Genomic DNA, 24,414 nt, shown 5'->3' on the forward strand with positions numbered 1-24,414 from the left:
TTGGTAACCATGATACCAGTATCCACCCCCCCCCCAACTACCCAACACACTGAACACAGGTGGTGAGAGCCCATTGGCTACTCGCAAGCCCGCCCTAACCCCACCCACCCTTCCCAAAAACCCAATTCACTGAACACAGATGGCGAGAACCCATTGGCTGCTCGCACACTCACCCTAACCCCGCCCACCTAACACTTCCCACACATCTAATTGGCCCTTTTAGCAAGTACCTGTGTATATATAAGGAGTTGAGTGTCCTCACCACTCCACTGAGGCGCTACACCTGCTACTGCTGGAATTCTGGTGAGTTCTTTATGTTATTTTATTTGCACACTTTACCTTATATTTCTGCCCCCATGTTCTCTTCTCAATGCTCTATTACCCATTACACTTGCTGACACATACCCTTTTTCATTACCAATACCACTCATTGCAAATCTGTGTAAAAAATACCCCATAGCCCATTACTATCACGAGCACCATAGCCTCTACCCCCTATTGTTTACTTGTACACCCAACTTTTTATGCTATTTCCACAAAGCAATTTTACATATGGTATGCTTTATGACATGTAATATATTAATATGCATCTTGTAACTGCAGAATTCACTATAGCATAATGTACTGTCTCTTGTCTACAGTTTTGTCCCCACTTTATTGCCTGATGAAGCGGGCTCGGCCTGCGAAACGCGTTGCACTTTTGGGGTACCATATAATAAATGTGATTACTATTATAAAGACAGTCTTTCGTACCATACAATCTTGGTTGTACAGATTTACCAAATCTTTGTAGTATAAGGGCCAACAGATTGAAAATACCTTGAATGATTGATTGGATAAGCTCTTATACTACATGAAAGTGGTAAGATTGAACAACCAAGATTGTATGGTGTGTGTTGAGCCTTAGGCTTGGTTCACACTGCCGTTTCTGTGGTAAACAACGGCCACGGCGCTCATCAATTAACAATGTCTGTTCAGATGAATGGACAGTCATTGGTACGATCACTTACCGCCGTTTACCATTGTTTGTGCTAATTCTGCATTTTTATCCTGATTTTTGCTGTCGCCTGCCCAGTGCTCTTCAGGTCCTGGTAGCAGCAGGTTGCTTCCAGGACTGCTTACCAGCTCACATCCATGTCCCCCCCCCCCCGCAGGAATGAAAAACGCTACACGCAAGGAAGTGCTGCTGAAAGCCGACAAATGCTTTTCTGCATGCTGCTGCTGCGGGCAGCTGGTTCAGATGTTTGTCAGGAGCCAGCCCTATTTCACAATGACTGGTTGCTATGCCTGCACATGTAATGGCTCTTGTACGGAGATGGTCAATGATACAGTTTTGACTTGCATGCAGATTATTTGCAAGTTAATATTGGACAATTCAGATTTAATTCCAGTTGCAAACCAAGTGGTCAATTTTCAAGCTGCATACATTTTTCATGAACTTGCAAGACAGAATTATTTGCATTGTCGCTGTTACCTCTTCTTCTTTCAAGTTCATTTATTTTAGCAGGTAACTCTAAAACACCCGCTAGTTCACTGCACCGTAACCGTTGATGACTTTGTCAGTGGTGGCTACCTAGGGATGCCACGAGGGGCAAGGGATTGTAAGCATAGGGTCCTCCTGGACATGGGGCCCCTGTGCAGTACCCAAAGACTGCTCCCCTGGTAGATAAACCTCTGTGTCCATGTTTGAACTTAAAGCAAATCTGAAGTGATAATAAACTTATGAGATAATGAATTGTGTGTGTAGTACAACTAAGAAATAGAACATTAGTAGCGTAGAAAAAAGTCTCATATTGTTTTCCAGTATAGGAATAGTTAAAAAAAAACTTCAGTTATCTATGCAAGAGAGCTTCTCTGAGCTGGGTCGGGTTTTCTGGAGCACTTAAACTACAAAGAAACAGTGAGAGACAACTTGTGATAAGGTTTTACTGCAGGAAAGTCCAAAGGGTCATTATTTGTACTTTGTTTTATAGCTTCAAAGACAGAGTGGGGTTTCTAAGAAAGACTGCAATGTGACAGAATGAGGCAATGTAATATATATAAAACTTCAGTTATCTATGCAAGAGAGCTTCTCTGAGCTGGGTCGGGTTTTCTGGAGCACTTAAACTACAAAGAAACAGTGAGAGACAACTTGTGATAAGGTTTTACTGCAGGAAAGTCCAAAGGGTCATTATTTGTACTTTGTTTTATAGCTTCAAAGACAGAGTGGGGTTTCTAAGAAAGACTGCAATGTGACAGAATGAGGCAATGTAATATATACAGTATCTCTGAAAATAAAAATATGAGACTCTTTATTTTGCTACTATTGTTCTATTCCTTATCCATACTACACACACAACTACACACACAATTCATCATATCATAAGTTTTTTTTGCTTCAGGTTTGCTTTGAATGAAGTACTTATTTGTGCTGTAGTGTAAGTCCAAACATAGCGAGGCCTATAATTGAGGACACATCTCACTCAAGTGTCCCTGTGCCATCACTTTAAATACAAAGTATTTACTTTAAATACAAAGTACCCATTGATGGATTTATTGAGGTGCAAGAAGCAGCGTATGAATACACTGTACGAATACCACAAGTATTCTAACACTGGCATCACATCTCATCCCAGAACCCCCAGTGCTTGTCGGTCACTACATTTTCCATGTTAATATGAGTGCTCTTTGCAGTGTCTTGGTAAATAAACTCAATGATGTCCTTCTTAAGCCTGAGTGTGCTGTAGTATGTGAACTGCAAGAATGGGAAATGTCACTTTGTGTAAGTGTGAGTGCTGCCATTCACCTTTTCTGCGCTTGTTCATTGGTGGCTGCCTGTCATCATGATGTGCATTGCTGTAACAGATTTCTGCTCCTTTGAATCTATGTGTATAATGTGTAATATCACCTCCACAGCTTACAAATGGGAAAATAAAAGCTTGTGTTCTGTTGCACAGTATTTTGTAATATATTTTAGCTTCTATTGCCAATGAGAATTATGTGAGGTTCATGTGCTACTTATAGTTTTATTATTATGTGGTCTAAAAATACCAGATTGATTTTTTTTAGAATGAAGTTTATGTGATTTACAGCTTGGTACACTGTGTATGACTTGTGACTGTAGTCACATCAGGGTGAATCCTTTGGGCTTTTTTGGTCAACAATTAGGCTCCATGTTGTGACAGTTCTCTTCTGACTGCCAAATAAAAATGAAATAAGTAAACAGAGACATAATGCTCAGTTAAGCAAAGACATATGTATGAGAGGAACAAGAAATGATACAAAGCAAAAAAAATGGAAAGGAATGTTTGAAATGTGTTACAAAGGCTATTTGATACATTCATCCGCTTTGTTTAATTACAAGGGGCTTGATTCACAAAAGCGTACTAACTGTTAGCACGCCAGTGAAAAGCCGCTTATCACGTGCAAACTGCCTCTTCGCGTGCTAATGCGCGCATAAGAGTTTGCGCACGTAAAGTTTAGCACACATAAAGATTTGCGCGCGTAAAGTTTTATGCGCATTACTTTGCGTGCAAAATCAGCCGTTTCGCGTGCTAAGTAGTGTGATAAGCATACTTTGCACGCAAAGCAGCTGATTTTGCACACGAAGTAGTGCGTGTAATACTTTATGCGCACAAACTTTTACATGCGCTAAAATAGCATGCGAACAGTAACAGCTTTGCTGTGCAAACTACTTAGCACCCTGGTTCGCACGTGCCAAGTTTTCATGCGTGCTAGCTGTGTTTGCATCCTCTAGTGAATCAAGCCCTATGTGTCCTACAAAGAGAACAAAGGGCAAGGCTTCCAATGGCCCAAGAGCAGTGGCGGCTCCAGCTTCAGATGTTTGGGGGGCTCAATGGCTGGCAGGCGGGGCTCATGCCAAAAAATGGGTGTGGTCACACAACAGAATGTGGGAGTGGTCATGGGTGGGGCCAAATATACATGACCTTAGCAGCAGTGGTGTAAAAAAAATCTACCAGGGCAGTTTGAGCTCTGTCATAGTGTTTTCCCCCAAAATACATGTGTAACGATTGGTGTAGCAACACAGACGTCTGATTATGTGTGATCTGCAGAATCACCAATAATACAGACGCTATACCTGATTATGTGGTGATCTGCAGTATCACCAATAATACAAGTATAGCTGGCATAATACAAAGTATGTAGTGCTTGGTGCAACAGTAACAGAATAGTTTAGCTAGACCTCACCAGAGGAGCTGGTGGGCACTATTGGTACACAGTAACTGAATAGTTTGACAAAACCTCACCAGAGGAGCTGGTGGGTACTATTAGAACACAGTAACTGATTACTTTGGCTTAACCTCACCAGAGATGCTGGTGGGTACTATTAGAACACAGTAACTGAATAGTTTGACAAAACCTCACCAGAGGAGCTGGTGGGTAGTATTAGAACACAGTAACTGAATAGTTTGACAAAACCTCACCAGAGGAGCTGGTGGGTACTATTAGAAGAGCCCCTCACCAGTTACAAGGGCTCACTGGTGAGTAGAAAGGTCAGACAGGCTAGGATCAGTAACAGGTGGGCAGTACAGAATCGGCAGGCAAGAGAGTAGTAAGATATCAGGCAGGGTATAGCAACAGAGTCAGATGGGCAGAAGTACATAAACGATAAGCAAGAGCAGAGTCAGAGGGTAGCCAGAGTCATACACAGAATACACAGAATATCAAAATACAAAATACAGTAATACAATAATCTTAGGATCCCCCCCCCCGAGGCGTGGAAACCGGACACGATCCACCTGGTCTGTCAGGATGCAACTTATGAAACTCTTCCCTAAGTTCCTCTGCATGCATGCGACAAGCCAGCACCCAAGACCTCTCCTCTGGGCCATACCCTCTCCAGTGTACCAGGTACTGTAGGGAGTTACGCACTACCTGAGAATCCAATATCTGCTCTATCTCATACTCGGGTTCCCCATCAATCACCACGGGGGGGGGGGGGAGTGGGGGAGGAGAACGATTTGACACCTCTCCCAGAGGGCAGAAGTGAAATGACATAGGTAACACCATTGATCCTTTTGGACACTGGGTATGGCCCTGTGAATCTGGGACCCAGTTTTGCAAAGGGCTGCTTCAAAGCTAAATGTCGAGTAGACACCCACACCATATCACCTGGTGAAAAGACCCACTCTACAGATCGTCTCTTATCTGCCTGCTTTTTCTGGGTAGCAAAGGCCTTCTTAACCACTTTAGGACTCAGCCTTTACCCCCCCCCCCTTAAGGACCAGCACTGATTTCTAAGATCTGTGCTGGGTGGGCTCTACAGCCCCCAGCACAGATCAAATATCAGGCAAAGCGACCAGATCGCCCCCCTTTTTTCCCCACTAGGGGGATGATGTGCTGGGGGGGTCTGATCGCTCCTGCCTGCGTGTGGCTGGCGGGGAGGGGGAGGGCACCTCAAAGCCCCCTCCACCGCAGGATTCCCCCTCTCCCTCTCCTACCTCTCCTACCTCCCTGCCCCGGAGATCGGAGGCTGCACAGGAACGGATCTGTCCTGTGCAGCCTCTAACTGGCTCCTGCCTGTCATGTGACAGCGATCCCCGGCTGCTGATTGGCCGGGGATCGCTGATATAGTACAACGCTGCTACTGATAGCAGCGTTGTAAAAATGTAAACAAAGCGGATTATTTCCGCTTGTGGTTACATTTAGCCTGTGAGCTGCGATCGGCAGCCCGCAGGCTATTCACGGAGCCCCCCGCCGTGAATTGACAGGACGGCTGTTTCCTGATTAATTAGCCTGCAGCCGGCGACGCAGATGTTCGTCGCTGGTCCTGCAGCTACCACTTTGCCGACGCATGTTATGAGTGCGCGCTCGGCAAGTGGTTAAGATTTCTCCTGACCATACCCCGGATCTCCTTTAAAGTTCCCTGCCACTCCTCCCAGCCGGGAAAGGAGATGACACCACGGGCAGGGGGAAAACTTAGGTGATCTCCCCGTTACAACCTGAAATGGGGAGAATCCCGAGGAAGCACACTTCAAATTATTATGGGCAAATTCTGCAAAGGGTAAGAACTTGACCCAATCCATCTGGGCATCTGCCAAATAGCACCTAAGGAACTGTTCTAACCAATTTGGTCTGCCCATTAGTCTGTGGGTGGTAGCCGGAGGAAAACGATAGATTCATACCCAAATGATGACAAAAGGCCCTCCAGAACTTGGAAACAAACTGGACTCCCCTATCTGACACCACACTCTCTGGGATACCATGCAATCTGAAAATGTGGTGAATGAAGAGCTCTGCCAGTTCCTGTGCAGAGGGGAGTCTGTCCAAGGGAACGAAATGGGCAATCTTACTGAACCTATCGACTACCACCCATATGACTGTTTTCCCATCAGATCTGGGCAATTCACCCACAAAGTCCATGGACAGGTGAGTCCATGGCTGCTCAGGCACCGGTAATGACTGTAGTATACCCACAGGAGCCCGTCTAGACGACTTACTCCTGGCACAAACAGAACAGGCTCCAACAAAGTCCTTACAGTCAGAGACAATAGAGGGCCACCAGACACATCTGTCTAGCAACTCCTGCGTGTGGGCAATACCTGGGTGACCTGCATTCTTATGGGCGTGAAAAACATGCAGAATTTGAAATCTGAACTGGAGTGGTACAAACAGAACCTCATCTGGTTTCACTTCGAGAAACTCCTGCTGAAAAGGGTTCAAGACAGATGCCCAATTTTCCCAGGTCTCAATGTCAGGGGCGTCAGAGGACTATGGTGACCCTCCCTCCACTTGAATCTCGGTAGCGCCTATAATGACTTTCTCCAAACAATGATGACGACAGTAGGAGGACCAACTCAACAGTTGTCTGGAACTCCAGTCGATCTGAGGGGAGTGTTTCTTTAGCCATGGCATACCAAGAATTACAGTGGAGGTGGACATTTTAAGAACCAGGAACTGTATTTGTTCTTTATGCAACACTCCTAGCTGACATGTTAACACAGGAGTCTGAGTAAGTGGTTGTTTCCCCTGCAATGGTGAATCATCCATTGCGGTAACCACCACCTGGCGTCCCACAGAAAGGAGAGGAAAACCAAATTTAACGGCAAAATCATAGGCCATCACATTAACTGCAGAACCCGAGTCTATAAAGGCCTGGGTGGAAAGAACCTGACCCTCCCAGGCAATAGAACACGGGAGAAGTAAACGATTGTTTTTTAGAGGTAAGACTGGATCGCCTAGGGTAGTACCTCCAGCTACACCTAGGCGATAGAGTTTTCCGCCTTTCTGGGACAATTTGATACTATGGGCTCGATTCACAAAGCGGTGCTAACCCAGTTAGAGACTTTAGGCGTGATAACCGTTGCACCACGCTGGTGAAAAGCCATTTTAGGCGTGATAAGTTTAGGTGTGATAAGTTTAGGCATGCTAAGTTTAGATAAGTGTAGATAGCGTGCAAAGTCCCGCACGCAAAGCAGCGCTATTAAACTCTATGCGAAGTGCACCAGACTTTGCTAGTGTAAAACTTTTGATCAGCTGTGCACTGCGGTGCTAACGCAGTTGGTGCTTAAACCTATCATGCCTAAACTTATCACACCTAAACTTATTATGCCTAAACTTATGACACCTAAACTTATCACACCTAAACTTATCATGCCTAAACTGAGTTTAGGCATGATAAAGGGCTTTTCACCAGCGTGCTAACTGTTAGCACCGCTTTGTGAATCAGGCCCCATATGTCCTTTCTCTGCACAATACAGACAGAGTTTCTCAGCACGTCTCCTGTTCTTTTCAACCTCCGAGAGTTTGGTCTGTCCAATCTGCATTGGCTCATCCAGAGGCGGAGGGGAAGGAACAAGAGGTGAAAAAATACCAGGAGCGATTCTCACTGGGATTTTACCCCGAGCTTGCTTTTGGTAGCGAACTCGCCGATCAATCTTGATTGCCAAGGATATAGCCTCATCCAAGGACTTAGGCTCAGGGTGACCTAACATTAAATCGGCTACAGTATCAGACAATCCCGTCAGGAAACAATCCAGCAGCGCATAGTGCCCCCATCTGGCTGATACTGCCACCCTTCTAAATTCAGCTGCGTAAGTCTCAACAGGGCTATGCCCTTGTCTGAGAGTCTTAAGTTTCTTCTCAGATGTTGTAGCCAAATCGGGATCGTCATATATAACTGCCATCGCTTTAAAGAAATCCTGCACAGAGGCCAAAGCCTCACTACCCTCAGGGAGACTGTAGGCCCAGGACTGGGAATCCCAAGTTAATAAGGTCTTTAAAAAAGCGACCTTCTGACTCTCTGTACCTGAAGATACTGCCCGTAACTCAAAATATGATAAGCACCGGTGCTTGAAGTTTCGAAAATCAGAGCGATGCCCCGAGAATCTTTCAGGAGAGGGCATCCTGGGCTCAGGGGGCATCCTGGGCTCAATAACTAGAGGGGAGGACACTTGTGCATTAGGACCTTTAAGACGGTTAACTGTCTCAGCCAATTGGTCAATCTGGGTTTGCTGTATGTTAACCGTCTTGATGAGATCGTTAACGGTCGTGGTCAAAAGTTCAACCCGATTGCACAGTGTCTCCATAATTCTTTGGTCTGCTGTTCTGTAACGATTGGTGTAGCAACACAGACGTCTGATTATGTTTGATCTGCAGAATCACCAATAATACAGACGCTATACCTGATTATGTGGTGATCTGCAGTATCACCAATAATACAAGTATAGCTGGCAGAATACAAAGTATGTAGTGCTTGGTGCAACAGTAACAGAATAGTTTAGCTAGACCTCACCAGAGGAGCTGGTGGGCACTATTGGTACACAGTAACTGAATAGTTTGACAAAGCCTCACCAGAGGAGCTGGTGGGTACTATTAGAACACAGTAACTGATTAGTTTGGCTTAACCTCACCAGAGGTGCTGGTGGGTACTATTAGAACACAGTAACTGAATAGTTTGACAAAACCTCATCAGAGGAGCTGGTGTGTAATATTAGAACACAGTAACTGAATAGTTTGACAAAACCTCACCAGAGGAGCTGGTGGGTACTATTAGAAGAGCACCTCACCAGTGACAAGGGCTCACTGGTGAGTAGAAAGGTCAGACAGGCTAGGATCAGTAACAGGTGGGAAGGTACAGTACAGAATCGGTAGGCAAGAGAGTAGTAAGATATCAGGCAGGGTTCAGCAACAGTCAGATGGGCAGAAGTACAGAAACGATAAGCAAGAGCAGAGTCAGAGGGTAGCCAGAGTCATACACAGAATATCAAAATACAGTAATACAATAATCTTAGTCTTGTGTGAAATCCTTGGTTTCCTCCCAGATCAAAGCACACCAGATACTATCTAAGGTCTGAGTGCTAACACTTGAGTATTCACAACAGCAGACAAGTTGCGAGTGAACAGTGAAGGCTTATGAACCAGAGGAGACCCCACGGCCGCGCCCACAACAATCAGCCAATCCGGAGCGCCATGAGTCTCCTCTGACGTCAGCCGACCGACTGGTCAGCTGGCGCGCCTCCTCCCCGCATAAAGGTCCTGTCTCCGCGCGCCCACGCGATACGGCAACCCTATGTGCAAAAGACATACCCGTCCTCGGCGTACTAGACGCCAGAGGCATGGGCGAAGTCCCTGAACAGGAAGGCAAGGCGGCTGTGGAGACACCCTGCGTGCCCGCAGCCGCCATTACTGCGGATGTTACAACATGTAATCTAACAGCATTTCACCAAAAATACACATAATTTGGCAGAGGTGCCTCCAAAATACAGATAATATGGTAGTGATTCCCCCAAAATAGACAATCTGGCAACAGCTGTTCCCTCAACATACACATAATCTATGGTAAAAATTATTAGACTGTGAGCAAATTACAAGTAATGAGAAAACCAGCAATCTTGAGGCCTCCAAGTAATGAGAAATGCTGTAAACACAAGGCCTCAAAGCAATGAGAATTGCAGAAAACGTGAGGCCTCCAAGTAGTAACAAACGCAGCAATCATGAGGCCTCCAAACAATGACAAAATTCTGTAACCATGAGGTAATGACAAATACAATAACTATGAGGCCTCTAAGTAACACAAAAATAAGGAATCATGAGTCCTCCAAGTTAAAAACATGCACATTAATATATTAAGAGAGGTGGAAAGAGACAGGGGGAGAGAGGGTGGGCAGAGAGGTGGAAAGAGACAGAGGGGGAGAGAGGGTGGGCAGAGAGGTGGAAAGAGACAGAGGGGGAGAGAAGGTGGGCAGAGAGGTGGAAAGAGACAGAGGGGGAGAGAGGGGGAGTAACGAGAGACAGTTGTTGAGCAGAGAGGTGGAAGGAGATGGAGCATGAAAGGGAGGGCAGTACAAGACAAAGGATGGGCAGAGAGAGAGAGACAGAGGATGGACAGAAAGACAGAATTGGTCAGTACCCTGTTGGTCTCAGCATCTGACAGACAGAGAGTGGTGAAAGAAAGAGAGAATGCCTATGGGTAACAGAGCATGAGGCAGGATGTATTACCTCCAGTCCATTGTCCTGGACTGGCTGGCTCACTTTCTGCTCTGCTAAATACATAATAATAATAATGTGGGAGGACTATAGTGTATAGTGGTTTCTAGGTGCAGGCTGTATTGTGTGCTGGGCAGTGGCGGACACAGCCAGCAGTGGGCCCCTGTGCAAAATTGTAATTGTGGGCCCCCTATGACCTGCGGCGCGCGTGGGCGTGGCAATGACCGGATGAGGGCGGAGCTAACTGTAACTTAAAGCGAACCCGGGGTGAGGGTTTATTTCCTTTTAAACAATACTAGTTGCCTGGCGGCCCTGCTGATCTATTTGGCTGCAGTAATAAACTGAATTACACCAGCAACAAGCATGCAGCTAATCTTCTCAGTTCTGACAATATTGTCAGAAACCCCTGACCTGCTGCATGCTTGTTCAGGGTCTATGGTTGAAAGAATAAGAGGCAGAGGACCAGCACGGCAGCCAGGCAACTGGTATTGCTTAAAAGGAGAGAAATATGGCAGCCTCAATATTATTCTCACCTCAGGTTCCCTTGAAAAGTGCAACGCAAAGACAGTGGGCCCAAGTTTTGGTGACCCTTTCCCCAGAAAATTCACATAATTGTGCAGGTTTTCTCAAGAAAATACACATATATGCCCAGAAAATACGTGCAATCATGTCGGCAGATATGCCCAGAAAATACGTGCAATCATGTCGGCAGATATGCCCAGAAAATATGTGCAATCAAGTCGGCAGATATGCCCAGAAAATACGTGCAATCAAGTCGGCAGATATGCCCAGAAAATACGTGCAATCAAGTCGGCAGATATGCCCAGAAAATACGTGCAAACAAGTCGGCAGATATGCCCAGAAAATACGTGCAAACAAGTCGGCAGATATGCCCAGAAAATACATGCAATCAAGTCGGCAGATATGCCCAGAAAATACGTGCAAACAAGTCGGCAGATATGCCCAGAAAATACGTGCAATCATGTCGGCAGATATGCCCAGAAAATACATGCAATCATGTCGGCAGATTTGCGAAGAAAATACATGCAATCATGTGGCAGACCTGCCCAGAACATACACCTGCTAATATAAATAAAACAAAAACATTTACTCACCTGCAGCAGCAGACCTCCTGTCCCAGCCTCCATCCGGCGCGCAGCTCCCATGGGTGGTTGGGTGGATAGGTAGCCTAGTGGGTGGGTGAGTGGGTGGGTGGGTTGGTAGCCTGGTTGAGTGGGTGGGTTGGTAGCCTGGTGGGTGGGTGGGTAGGTAGCCTGGTGGGTGGGTGGGTAGGTAGCCGGGTGGGTAGGTAGCCGGGTGGGTGGGTGGGTAACTAGCCCGGTAGGTAGGTAGGTAGCCCGGTGGGTGGGTAGGTAGGTAGCCTGGTGGGTGCGTGGGTAGCCGGGTGGGTGGGTAGGTAGCCTGGTGGGTGGGCTGGTAACTAGCCCGGTAGGTAGCCGGGTGGGTGGTTAGGTAGGTAGCCGGGTGGGTGGTTAGGTAGGAAGCCTGGTGGGTGGGTAGCCGGGTGGGTGGGTAGGTAGGTAGCCGGGTGGGTGGTTAGGTAGGTAGGAAGCCTGGTGGGTGGGTAGGTAGCCGGGTGGGTAGGTAGGTAGCCGGGTGGGTAGGTAGGAAGCCTGGTGGGTGGGTAGGTAGCCTGGTGGGTGGGTAGGTAGGTAGCCTGGTGGGTGGGTAGGTAGCCTGGTGGGTAGGTAGGTAGCCGGGTGGGTAGGTAGGAAGCCTGGTGGGTGGGTAGGTAGCCTGGTGGGTGGGTAGGTAGGTAGCCTGGTGGGTGGGTAGGTAACCTGGTGGGTGGGTTGGTAACTAGCCCGGTAGGTAGCCGGGTGGGTGGTTAGGTAGGTAGCCAGGTGGGTGGTTAGGTAGGTAGCCGGGTGGGTGGTTAGGTAGGTAGCCGGGTAGCCGGGTGGGTGGGTAGGTAGCCTGGTGGGTGGGTTGGTAACTAGCCCGGTAGGTAGCCGGGTGGGTGGTTAGGTAGGTAGCCGGGTGGGTGGTTAGGTAGGTAGCCGGGTAGGTAGGTAGGTAGCCGGGTGGGTAGGTAGCCGGGTGGGTAGGTAGCCGGGTGGGTGGTTAGGTAGTTGAGTGGGTGGTTAGGTAGGAAGCCTGGTGGGTGGGTAGGTAGCCGGGTGGGTAGGTAGCCGGGTGGGTGGTTAGGTAGTTGGGTGGGTGGTTAGGTAGGAAGCCTGGTGGGTGGGTAGGTAGCCGGGTGGGTAGGTAGGTAGGAAGCCTGGTGGGTGGTTAGGTAGTCGGGTGGGTAGGTAGGTAGCCGGGTGGGTAGGTAGCCGGGTGGGTAGCTATCCGGGTGGGGGGCCCGACTCCTATCCTCCCTCCCTCCCTTCCTTCCTCACCTCGGGGGGCCCCCTCCCGATATGCGCGGCGGGAGAGTGAGCGGCAAATGCAGGAAGTCTTCAGGGCTCTCCAGGCATCCGCTAGAGGCCCAGCCGCTGAGTCTCCAATATGTCTCCAACTGGAGACATATTGGAGACCAAGCGGCTGGGCCTCTAGCGGATGCCTGGAGAGCCCTTCCTGCATTTGCCGCTCGCTCGCTCTCCCGCCGCGCATATCGGGAGGGGGCCCCCGAGGTGAGGGAGGGAGGGAGGATAGGAGTCGGGGGGCCCCCGGGAATAAAATAATAAAAAAAAAAAAAAATATAAAAAAAAAAAAAAAAAAGTACTTAATGCCATGGGCCCCTGAAGAAAACTGAACTTCAGGGGCCCTCGTGCGGCGGCACGGCCTGCACGGCCGTATGTCCGCCCCTGGTGCTGGGTGTGGGTGCAGGCTATAGGGAGTAGTGGGTGCTAGGTGCAGGCTATATGGGTAGTGGGTACTAGGTGCAGGCAATAGTTGGTGCTGGATGCAGGCTATAAAGGGTGCTGGGTGTGGGGGTGCAGGCTATAAGGTGAAGTTGGTGCTAGGTGCAGGCTATAGTAGGTGCAGACTATAGGGGGGATTGGGTGTTAGGTGCAGGCTTTAGTGGGTGCTGGGTGTGTGCAGGCTATAGGGGGTAGTGGGTGCAAGCTGCAGGCTATAGAAGGTGCTAGGTGTGGGGGCAGGCTATAGTGTGTAGTGGGTGCTGGGTACTAGGTGCAGGCTATAGTGGGTGCTAGGTGTGCGTTCAGGCTATAGGGTATAGAGGGAGCTAGGTACAGGCTATAGTGGGTGCATCTATAATGGGTGCTGGGTGTGGGTTTAAGCTATGGGGGTAAAGGGAGCTAGGTACACGCTATAGTGGGTGCTGCTGGGAATGGGTGCAGGCTATAGGGGTAGTGGGTGCATCTATAGTGGGTGCATGTGTAGGCTATTTGGGATAGTGAGTGCCTAGTGCAAGCTATAGTGGGTGCTGGTTGTAGGTGTAGGATATTAGGTGGTAGTGGGTGTGTGTGCCATTTACTTACCAATGCCATGCCCCTGGTGGTGGATGACAGACAGGTGCTGGAAGTTGCAGAGAAGAGCAGCTGAGGGCGGGATCTCTTCCCTGCTCACCTTCCTGCCCACCTGCTCTCCTCCTCCGACCAGCTTGAGAAGCAAAGCGAGACATCCTACTCCCATCTACTTCCCACCCACTTTCCTCCCCTCCCACATGCTTTCCTTCCAACAGTGATTGGCTTGGGAGTGGAGCTACCTACTTCTGACTTCTTCCAATGGGCCCTTCCTCCCTATTGCTGACCAATCACGCAGCAGGGGGGGAGGGCCCATTAGAAGGAGGCAGAGAGGACGCAGGAAAGTAGCCGAGCGATGAGTCGCAGTGTTCTTGCCACTTGAAGGGGCAGCACAGCAGCAGACACTGAGACTCGAGGAGGCCGCGGGGGGGCTGACCACATGAAAGCTGGGGCTGAAGCCTGGGTAGGCCCCAGTGTGGCGCCGCCACTGCCCAATAGTGGAAATCTCCACATTTACAAACATAAAGCTTTCACTGCTAATATTGTACATGCAAGTGGTAGAATTCCCACAAACACTCTGACCATTTTATGTCTTTTGCCAGGACTTGGGCTAGAATCTTGGTGGCATGCATTTTGTATCTGACTGTATTATTATTATTATTTATATATGGCCAGCATCTTCCATGGTGCTTTACAATAGAAAATGTGCAGTAGAGACATTTACAAGTTTCGGGTAAGAGATAAAACATACCTGAACCAGTCAGCAATGCATCATACATGAAGGTGGAAAATATGAAACGCTTTAACCTCTTCAGGACCACAGGCTTTACCCCCCCTAAAGACCAGGCCATTTTGTGTTAAATAGGCCACTGTGCAGCTTTAAGGTCAAGCTGCAGGGCCGCACGACACAGCACACAAGTGATCCCCCTCCCCCTTTTCTCCCCACCAACAGAGCTCTCTGTTGGTGGGGTCTGATCGCCCCCAGGTTTGTTTGTTTGTGTTTAATAAATATTTATTTGATTATTTTTTGTATTAAATATTTCTTTTTTTATTATTTAAATAAGGCTATCACAGTGGATCACTTCTGAGTCCCCAAGGGGGACAGCCGTGTCACACTGCTGTCCCCTGTACAGCGCTGCTGTAGATCGCAGCGCTTTACATGTTAATTAGACGGCCGTCATGTTAATTAGTTTCGCCATCTAACAGTCTCTGCTCCGCCCCCCCCCCCCCCCCCCCCCCGAGCAGGAGATGCGCGCGAAGCCTGCGCGCGATATCCTGCAAAACAGAGTCCCAGGACTTTATGCCGATCGGCATTGGGCGGTCCTGGGGCTGCCGCCGTGGCCACGCCCACCGGTGTGGTGCGGTCGGCTAGAGGTTAAGGTGCCCATAAACGATACCATTTTTTCATCAGATGTAATCTTTCCATGCTATTTTTACTATCTAATTGTTCAGGAAACTGTGCAGTGTGTGGAAAAACTGATGTAAAATGATTGTATGGTTGATTGGAAGAGAAAATATAAAGATCAGAATGTTGGATTTTACGATCAAATCAAAAGCGAGAAAATGCCCTAATTTACCCAGGAACAATCGATAATTACTTTCTGATTTATTTCGATTGTAAAGAATTGCATCGAAAAACCCCATCTGATGAAAAATTGTACTGTTAATGGCCACCTTTACACAGCAGTAATAACATAGGGGAAAGAGCCCTCCCTGAATGAGCTTACAGTCATGTGTATGCATAGTTTTCATGTTTCAGATGATTTCCCAACTCTCACAGTGCTTCTGTTAGGCCTCTTTCACACAGGGAGCTGACAGGCAGTGCGTCCAGTGTGGCTCGTTTATGTGTCTGTCCCAGCCTTGACAAAGGGGACTGGATTGGCCCCATGTTCTCAGTTTATGGTCGGACGATTGTATATATGTGTGTGATGGAACAATAAATTCCACTGTTCCTGGCAAAGACTGTGTGCGTATCTCTACTTGACCATTGGATTGCAAATTGCCTGGGAATCCTGCACCAGCATCCGCTAGAATAAGGTGTGCAATTATTTTTCTCTATATCTACAGTGTGGGTGGGTGTGTCAGCTGCATCAGTGAAGCCACCGGGTGCTTGTTTGGCATGGGCAGTGTAGTGGCGTTCCTCCTCTGCATATGTATCTTAGTGTAGCAGCAGTTGTGGTTAGATTCTACATGAGGCAGTGTTAGTAACAGTGTTCATTGATAATTTAAAAAAAAAGTTTAAATGCTTAAAATAAAAAATAGTATAAAAAAGTGTTTACGTCCCCCCAAGGCAATGATTGGTGCAAGGCAAGGGATCATGTGGTCCCTGAATCAATCAGTGTGCCCGAAGGTCTGTATCCATGATGTATGTGGTGACTTTTACAGGTGACTTTTTTCAGGGCGAATTATTGTTTTCATGATATTGTGTAATATAATTTAACAAAAGTTATACCTCTTGAGGGCCAGAGGTTTACACCCCCCTAGTGATTTTTTTTTATAATTCAGCACTACACAACTTTAACAGTTTATTGCTCGGTCATACAACTTAGCACCCAAATGAATTTTTCTCCTTTTCTTCTCACATATAGAGCTTGTTTTGGGTGGTATTTGATTGCTGCTACATTTTTTTATTATTATTAATAAAAAAAGACCTTATTTAAAAAAAAAACACTTTCTTTTACTTCCCTCTCTCCCCCCTAAATTGGCCCCTAACTACGTTACATACACTACATGATACACACATAGACATATGGATACACATATACACGTATGGATTAGATTGTGAGCCCTTCTGCAGGACATATAAGTGACAAGGCTGTCATCTTTACAGTGCTGTGGGAGATCGCAGTGCTGTATACATATATTTCTCCCTGTGAATCAAAAAATAAGCCTGCCAGCTCCGATAGTGGGCTGGCAGGCTGATCTCTGCGGCTGGCTCTGTGTACTAATGGGCACTCACGCTTGTGCAAGTGTGAGTGCCCCTCTAATCTCGCTCCTTGCGAGATCACGCCATGTGGCATGATCAAAGAACAAGAGAGCCACTCTGCAGCCATCCTGCGTTAGGTGGTCGCAGAATGGTTAAACGATATTTAGCAATGTGCAGTGACTGCAACCATCAAGATGGATAATTGAGCGAATGATCACTCAGATCTCCATTGCCCGCCGTTATAATTTTAGCAAATTTGTTTAAATGATTCACGGTAGTGAAGATGGATTGTGGAATGATCGCTTGTTGCTGCTGATCCAACTTCATGTGGGTACTTAGCTTATATTTTAATTTCTGTTACAGCCAGTAAAAATCATAATTTATAAGTACAAGTAACAATGTTAGTTAAATAGTAAAGGGACTCCGAGCTCAACTTAAAAATGAAAATAGTACTCACCCGGGGCTTTCTCCAGCCCAGTGCTGGTCGGGAGGTCCCACGACGGGGGTCCTGGCTCCTCTCCTAGTCCGGAATGGCGGCCCGGCGGTAGCCCGGCGACACTCGGCCGAGTGTCGGGCTCCTTCTTCCGCGTATGACGTGGCTGACGTCACCACGCCGGCCGGCGTGAAAGTACGGCGTATGCGCGCTTTAATCGCGCATGCGCAGTACTTGTACGCAGTACAAGCCCCGGGTGAGTACTATTTTCATTTTTAAGTTGAGCTCAATGTCCCTTAAGACTTTGTTGGAAAGAGCGTGCAGTTTAGTGAAATGCGAAATCGCACATAATGCTTTTCAGTGGTGATGCCCGCGTTTGTTTCCTGCCTGCAATTCATGCACGTAACGAAAACTGATTCCCCGCCGCATGAAACTGCAACAAGTGTACGATTCCCATAGACTAAGAAAAATAACACGCAAAGGATGCAAAAAATTGTCCGTGGGAAAACAGCGGTGTTTTCCAGGGACACAGGTGTGGGCTCTCCCTAACTGTGCCTCTCTCACAGTCGTCCTGTGCTACCTCAGATCTGTGTTCTGAGGTGACGAGCTGCTGTGAGGGGCTATGTAAATTTGGGCAAACTTGCGTGCTGATAAATTTAGGTGCCGCCATAGTCGCCCATGTCAAATGCCTCTGATGTCGGCTATAATAGTAAATTTGGGTGCCAAAGTCTCCCACTATAAAATTTGGGTGCCTAAGCAGCTGCTCACTATAGACACTGCTGCTACAAATATAGTGGCTATAAATATAGCTGCAGTTTCTATAGTGAGTGGTCCCGGCATCTGTTATTTTATTGGGCAACTCTGGCACCTAACTTTACTGTTATAGCCGCTATTATCTGCGTTTTACATGGGCACCTATGGCAATGCCCATTAATGTTAGGTATAGATTGGGCAGGATTAGTGTTAGTAGTCTGTGATATGCTGGGTACACACGATGCGATTTCCTGGTCGATCGACTATTTCCGATATGTTCGATTGGGACTCGATCGATAAAGCCATCGATTTTCTCATGTTAAGTATGCAAAATCAATGGCTGTATCGATCAAAACCCCATCAAACATGCCGGAAATAATCGATCGATCCCGTCAATCGAGCGGGAAATCGCAACTTGTGTACCCAGCATAAGGTGGTTAGGGTTAAGAATAGATAGGGGAGAGTTAGTGTTGAGCATAGATAGGGCTTATCTATAATGGCACTGAGAGGAAAATAGCTTAATAGCATAAAAAATAGGTAAGGACCAACTCAATCCATCATTCAAAAATAATGTCATTTTCAAAATCATGATCAATAGCTTACAAAACACCCAGTTTTGAAAAACTGTGATTGTTAGCTTTCCATAATTTGTGGTCTTTTTCTGCTCTCCAGACTCTTCTGGGGCTATGCAAAAAAAGTATGGTAAAATAATTTGCGGAAAAAAAATTGCCCTATACAAAGCCACATACATACTTCAGAGTTGACGGCCTGCTAAATGCCCAACTAGCTATCAACTGAGAGATATGTGATGTTATTTTAACCATGATAAGTTGTAGAATAGATTTTAGGATGTTTTAGGGTTGAGGCTTATGTCTTGTGAATTATTTTTAGCGACAAACTTAATCAAAAGCAATAACATTTTTATTTTCATATATTCTCTACCAAAATAAAAATCTTGTAAAAATAAAACAAAGTGACAGAACTTAAAATGGAATACTTACATTCTTACCGTAAGGACCCTGCTTTTTAAATATGTATGCCATGAGGGTATTTTTGCAAATAAGAGCTTGCAATTATTGTTAGTACAATCAGAAAATAAAAAACACAACGTAGAAAAAATACACATTTATTTCCAAATAATATACTGTATTATGCCCATACATCGCATTAGGGAAATAATTTAAATGCTGGGATAACCAGCAAATGGGCAAATCAAAGTTGTGGGTTTTATCTACAGTAGCACTGTTTATTTTAAAACTTTTCCCTTTTAAAATGCATTTGAGAATACCATAATTACTAAGGCCCCGTTCACACTTGCGTTTTGGCAAATAAACGGACCGGATCCTGATCGGATCCTGATCGGATCCTGACCTGATCCTGATCAGAACCGTACGGTTCCGATCCGCATTCGGTCCGTTTGTATCAGGCATGCATCAGGCTGCCATCCGGATCCGTGGGCAAAAAATAGCGAAATTTAAAAAAAAAATGTTGGGGTCAGCAGAAGGTGCACCTGGTGCACGTGTAGAATCAGGTTCCTCCGCTGTAGGCCTCACCTCCACCTCCGACATTCTGCCAAACAGCTCCAGCACGTCTGTCACTGCTGCTCCACTCCAGACATGCTTGGCCCATGTGTCCCCATCCGAAATGGCCGCTTGCACACGCATAGGAAGTGGGGTAGAACGTCAGGTTTTTGTAGGCAGTGTGTTCTGTGCCTTCCGTTCCCCATTGGTTTCTGTGTTCCGGCTGGTGCTGTCAGGCTCCAGTCCGGCTCCGGTCCGGGTGCGTGGGCCGGAGATCCGGAGCCAAAAAATAGCGCATATTGGAAAAGAGTCTGGAGTCTGGATCCGATCCGGCTCCGTTACGTACGGAACGGACGCGTGTGGACGTCCGCATAGACTTTACATTGCTATGCGGAACGTATGTTCCGTTTGTACAGTATGCGGTCCGGTTCAGATCCGGAAAATTCGGATAGCGAACGCTAATGTGAACCGGGCCTAATGTGAACTGGGCCTTAAAAGCCTAATTTGTGGCAAAAAAAACAAGATATACAATAGATCATTTAGGTATGATGAACAGCAATAAAGTTATTGGGAAATGAATGGAAGGAGTGCTGAAATGTGAAAATTGCTTGCATCCATAAGGTAACAACAATTCAATGTTTCCAACACTACCCCATCATCTCCTCTTTTCTGTGGACATTTCTGTCATGTCACATCAGAAGTGGAAGTGATGTTGATGAGGGCCAGTTTTCCAACAAACTAGAATATATCGTCAAAGAAGTACATGTATGCTAGTATGACCTTACCTGTCACTACTCTCACATAGAACCCTCCTCTTGCGGGCAATTAATAACCCCCTCAAGGGAACTAATACCCACCCCCCTTAGTGGGCAGCTTGCAGCCCCCCCTTCCCGAGGGAACTAATAACTCCCCCACTTTGTGAGCAACTAATAACCGCTCCCGGAGGGAACTAAACCTTCCCCTCTTTTGTGGGCAACTAATAATGTCCCCTAGAGGGATCTAATAGTGCGCTTGGACATTGAAACCCCTATGATGAAGATTCCACTACAGCGCTCTTGATTTGAAGAAATCTGGAAAGCGCTGCCTGGACCATTTTCTGAATGATTACGATTGAAAGGAATGCAGGGCAAAAATTACATTCCTTGAAATGGCTATAAAAATTGCTTTGAAAATATTTTACAAATCGCAATCGATTGGTCCCAGCCCTGACTTTTGGTTTTAAGACCATGGCATAGTCAGGTAAAGTTTTGTCACCAATTCCTCTTTAGCCATTACATTTGGCCATAACAAAAAAAGATTATTATACATATTGGCAGCAATAAATAAAGCTAAAAATATAAATATAATTTAAAATAGTAAAAAAAAGTAACACATAAAAACATAAGAATTCTGGCACTAAAAGCATTGCAGCATCACTGCATCAAAGCTATCTGCATACATTTGTAATAAAAAAAAAAAAGGCTTGGCAGTTGCCATGTTCAGTGCATTATGCTAAAATGCACTAGTTTTGTTCAGGCACTGGGAGGATAGCCATTACATTTTGCTGATAGGATGCCCCTTGTCTGCAGCACACTCTCCTGTCTTCCCGCCTGAAGGGAGAGAGGAGCTCTGCCTGTCATTGAGTCCTCCTCTCCTGCACTGCAGCAAGTGTGCGTCTGCCAGGAGTCAGAGAGTAACAGACTGGAGGGAGGAGAGAGACCTGTAAGCAAGGGAGAGCTGAAAAGCTCTAACAGGAACTGCAACAAATTCAGGGAGGAATCCTCTGCTTTCTGCAAGCCTGTATAGAAATGTGTACATGTGTATTTCCAAACAAGTAACACTGTTCAATACAGAGCTTTCAGTCAGGAGTGTACAGTACTGCTTGTTTACTGTTTGTGTAGAGTACTTTTAGTAAGGTGATCTAGCAAATGAAGGGTCTTGACCTTCCCTTCAGGGATAGCAGAACTATAAAGAAGTTCCTTTTTTTGTTTTGTTTTGCTTAATATATTTTGTAGCTGTTTGGATGTGTTATTTTGGAATTGTATTCCTCATTAAATCCCCACAGGTTTTTGTAGTGTCTGGACATGTATGCACATGCATGTGCATGTATTATGTATAGTATGTTCATAAGAGGCATTATTGTGGAAAAAAAACATTTCGCAGCTTGTATTTACATTTGAGCAAAAAGTGTACAGTCCAAAATTATTCATACCCTCTTCCATAATCAATAGAAAAGCCTTTATTGACTATTGTAGCAATCAAACGCTTCCTATAATTGCAGACCAGCTTTTTGCATGTCTTCACAGGTATTTTTGCCCATTCATCTTTAGCAATGAGCTCCAAATCTTTCAGGTTGGAGGGTCTTCTTGCCATAACCCTCAGCTTTAGCTTCCTCCACCGATTCTCAATTGGATTCAAGTCATGTCTTTGGCTGGGCCACTCCAAAACATTAATGTTGTTGTCTGCTAACCATTTCTTCACCACTTTTGCTGTGTGTTTTAGGTCATTGTCATTGTCATGCTGAAATGTCCACTGGTGCCCAAGGCCAAGTTTCTCTGCAGACTGCCTGATGTTGTTGTTGAGAATCTTCATGTATTGGTCTTTTATTATAGTGCCGTTTACTGTGATAAGGTTCCCTGGTCCATTGGCTGAAAAACACCTCCAAAGCATTAGGTTCCCACCACCATGTTTGGCCATGTTTGACAGTGGGGATGGTGTTCTTTGGGTTGACGGCTTCTCCTTTTTTTACACTAAATGAAGGAAACTTCATTGTGACCAAACAATTCAATTTTTGTTTCATCTGACCATAACACAGAAGAACAGAAGTCTTCTTCTTTGTCCAGATGAGCATTTGCAAAGGTCAAGTGAGCTATTGTGTGCTTTATCTGGAGAAGTGGCGTCCTCCTCGGTCTGCATCCGAGGAACCCAGCAGTGTGCAGTGTCCGTTTGATTGTCTGCCTTGAGAAATTGCCACCAGCAGAGCCCAGATTCACCAGGATGGCCTTGGTGGTGATCCTTGGATTCTTTTTTACCTCTTCACTATCCTCCTGGCCAGCACAGGTGTCACTTTTGGCTTCCAACCACATCCTCTGAGATTTTCCACAGTGAAGAACATTTAGAAATGCCCGTTCCTGACATGTGAGCAGCCACAATTCACAGCTGCAGGTCCTCAGTGGGCTCCTTTGTCTTAGCCATGACTGTCCACAAACCAACTGCAGAGAGCTGCTGTTTTTCACCTGTTGAGTTTAATAAAACAGCTGTCCCCAATTACTCAGGGTAATTAGGATGCTTTAGAACAGCTTGGACTATTTGGAATGGTATAGAACTGGAGTTTCCCACGGACTGTGAAGGGTATGAATAATATTGGACTGAACACTTTTTGCTCAAATGTAAATAAAAGATGAGAAATGTTTTTTTCCCCACAATAATGCCTTTTGTACATTGTTTTATTATCTTTTGAGAGCCACATTTCTCGTCAAAAAAAATACTTGCTGGTTGAATAAAAGTAACTTTAAGTCAAAATTTGCCAGGGGTATAAGTAATTATGGGCAGCACTATATATATATATATATATATATATATATATATATATATATATATATATATATATATATATATATATATATATATATATATATATATATATATATATATATATATATATATATATATATATATATATATATATATATATACACACACACACACACACGCTCACACTTGTGTGTGTGTGTGCTTATGTGTGTATTTGTGTGTGTTATAGTACAGTTAAGACACATACTTTCTTGGGCAGTATTTTTTTCCCACTAATAATTTTGGAAAAAGGAAAGGAAAAAGAAGAAAAACCTGAAAAAAATATTACCATATTTCTCAGATTTCATCCTTTAGAGTTTGAAAATAAAAACTGCTAATATAAATTTAAAAAAATGTATTTGTCTAGTTCTCTTGTTTATCACAAAAACTTAAATTACGCTTCTGTCACAAATTATGATATTTTGTTATGGAACAAAGGTGGGTTTTTGCTACAGTGTGCACTTTTAACTTTGAAATGAGAAAATATCACAAGTATTATTTTGGTAAAAATTAGGGAGAAAACAGAGAAGGTTAATTAATTTTATTATGTAGAGGGCATGGTCTTAAAAAGTGGGATGGTTAAAGGGGTTCTGTGGTATTACAAAACTGAAACAAGCTGATACATTTACCTTCTATTGGCCCCCTGCAGAGGTAATGTCCCATGCCGTCCTCCTCCGATGCTCCGTTCCCCGCCGCGCGGTCACGCGAGTGAGTACAATGCTCACCCCCACGCGCGGTATCGGGAACTTACTGCGGAGACGCAGTACAAGAAAACTTCATACTGCGCCTTCGCTTTAAGCTCCCCATGACGCCTGCAGGAGCAAGCATTATTCGTCTGCTTAGACGAATATTAAACCGGGAGCGGCGACGGGGAACGGATGATGGGAGGAGGACAGCGTGGGACATTACAGCTACAGGGGGCCGATAGAATCCCCAGGTAAGTGTTAGCTTGTTTAATTTTTATAATACCATAGAAACCACTTTAAACAGTACATTTTATTGTACTAGTTTTCAGTGCCACCCCATTATTATGTTTTATCCTATTACATTTCCACATTTGACCCATGGTCCTACTTACTCTTGATCTTCCTGGTAGTCTAGTGGTCCCCCATATGTTTCCCTGGTGATCTAGTGGCATCTCCAAATGCTTGCTGGGGTGTAGTAGCGTCCCCTCATACTTTCCTGGCAGGGCAAGGGTAAGGTTCTCCAGCACCAAAGGCAGAAGTTCCATAGTATTCCCCGTACCCCAAATTGTGCCCTCCCCAGTATAGGTAGCAGTGGTGCCACCAGTATTATGTATGTTGCCTCCCCCCTCCCCTCAGTATAGGTAGCCAAATGTGCCTTTCCCTTTACCCCAGTGAGGGGGAGTGACAAAACATGCTTAAACATGCTTAAAGAGACACTGAA

The 24,414-nt window shown here is 45.7% G+C and overlaps 1 protein-coding gene across 1 annotated transcript in view; it reads left to right on the forward strand.

The window, feature by feature from the left end:
- Nucleotides 1-237: 237 nt before the first annotated feature.
- Nucleotides 238-24,414, forward strand: part of LOC137513373 (small conductance calcium-activated potassium channel protein 2-like) — a 130,787-nt gene continuing 106,610 nt past the window's right edge. The window contains exon 1 of the mRNA XM_068234127.1: nt 238-303. The gene's annotated coding sequence lies outside the window, so the exon portion shown is untranslated. The remainder of the gene's footprint in view (nt 304-24,414) is intronic.

Source organism: Hyperolius riggenbachi, chromosome 1 (assembly GCF_040937935.1).
Source record: "Hyperolius riggenbachi isolate aHypRig1 chromosome 1, aHypRig1.pri, whole genome shotgun sequence".
NCBI lineage: Eukaryota > Metazoa > Chordata > Amphibia > Anura > Hyperoliidae > Hyperolius > Hyperolius riggenbachi.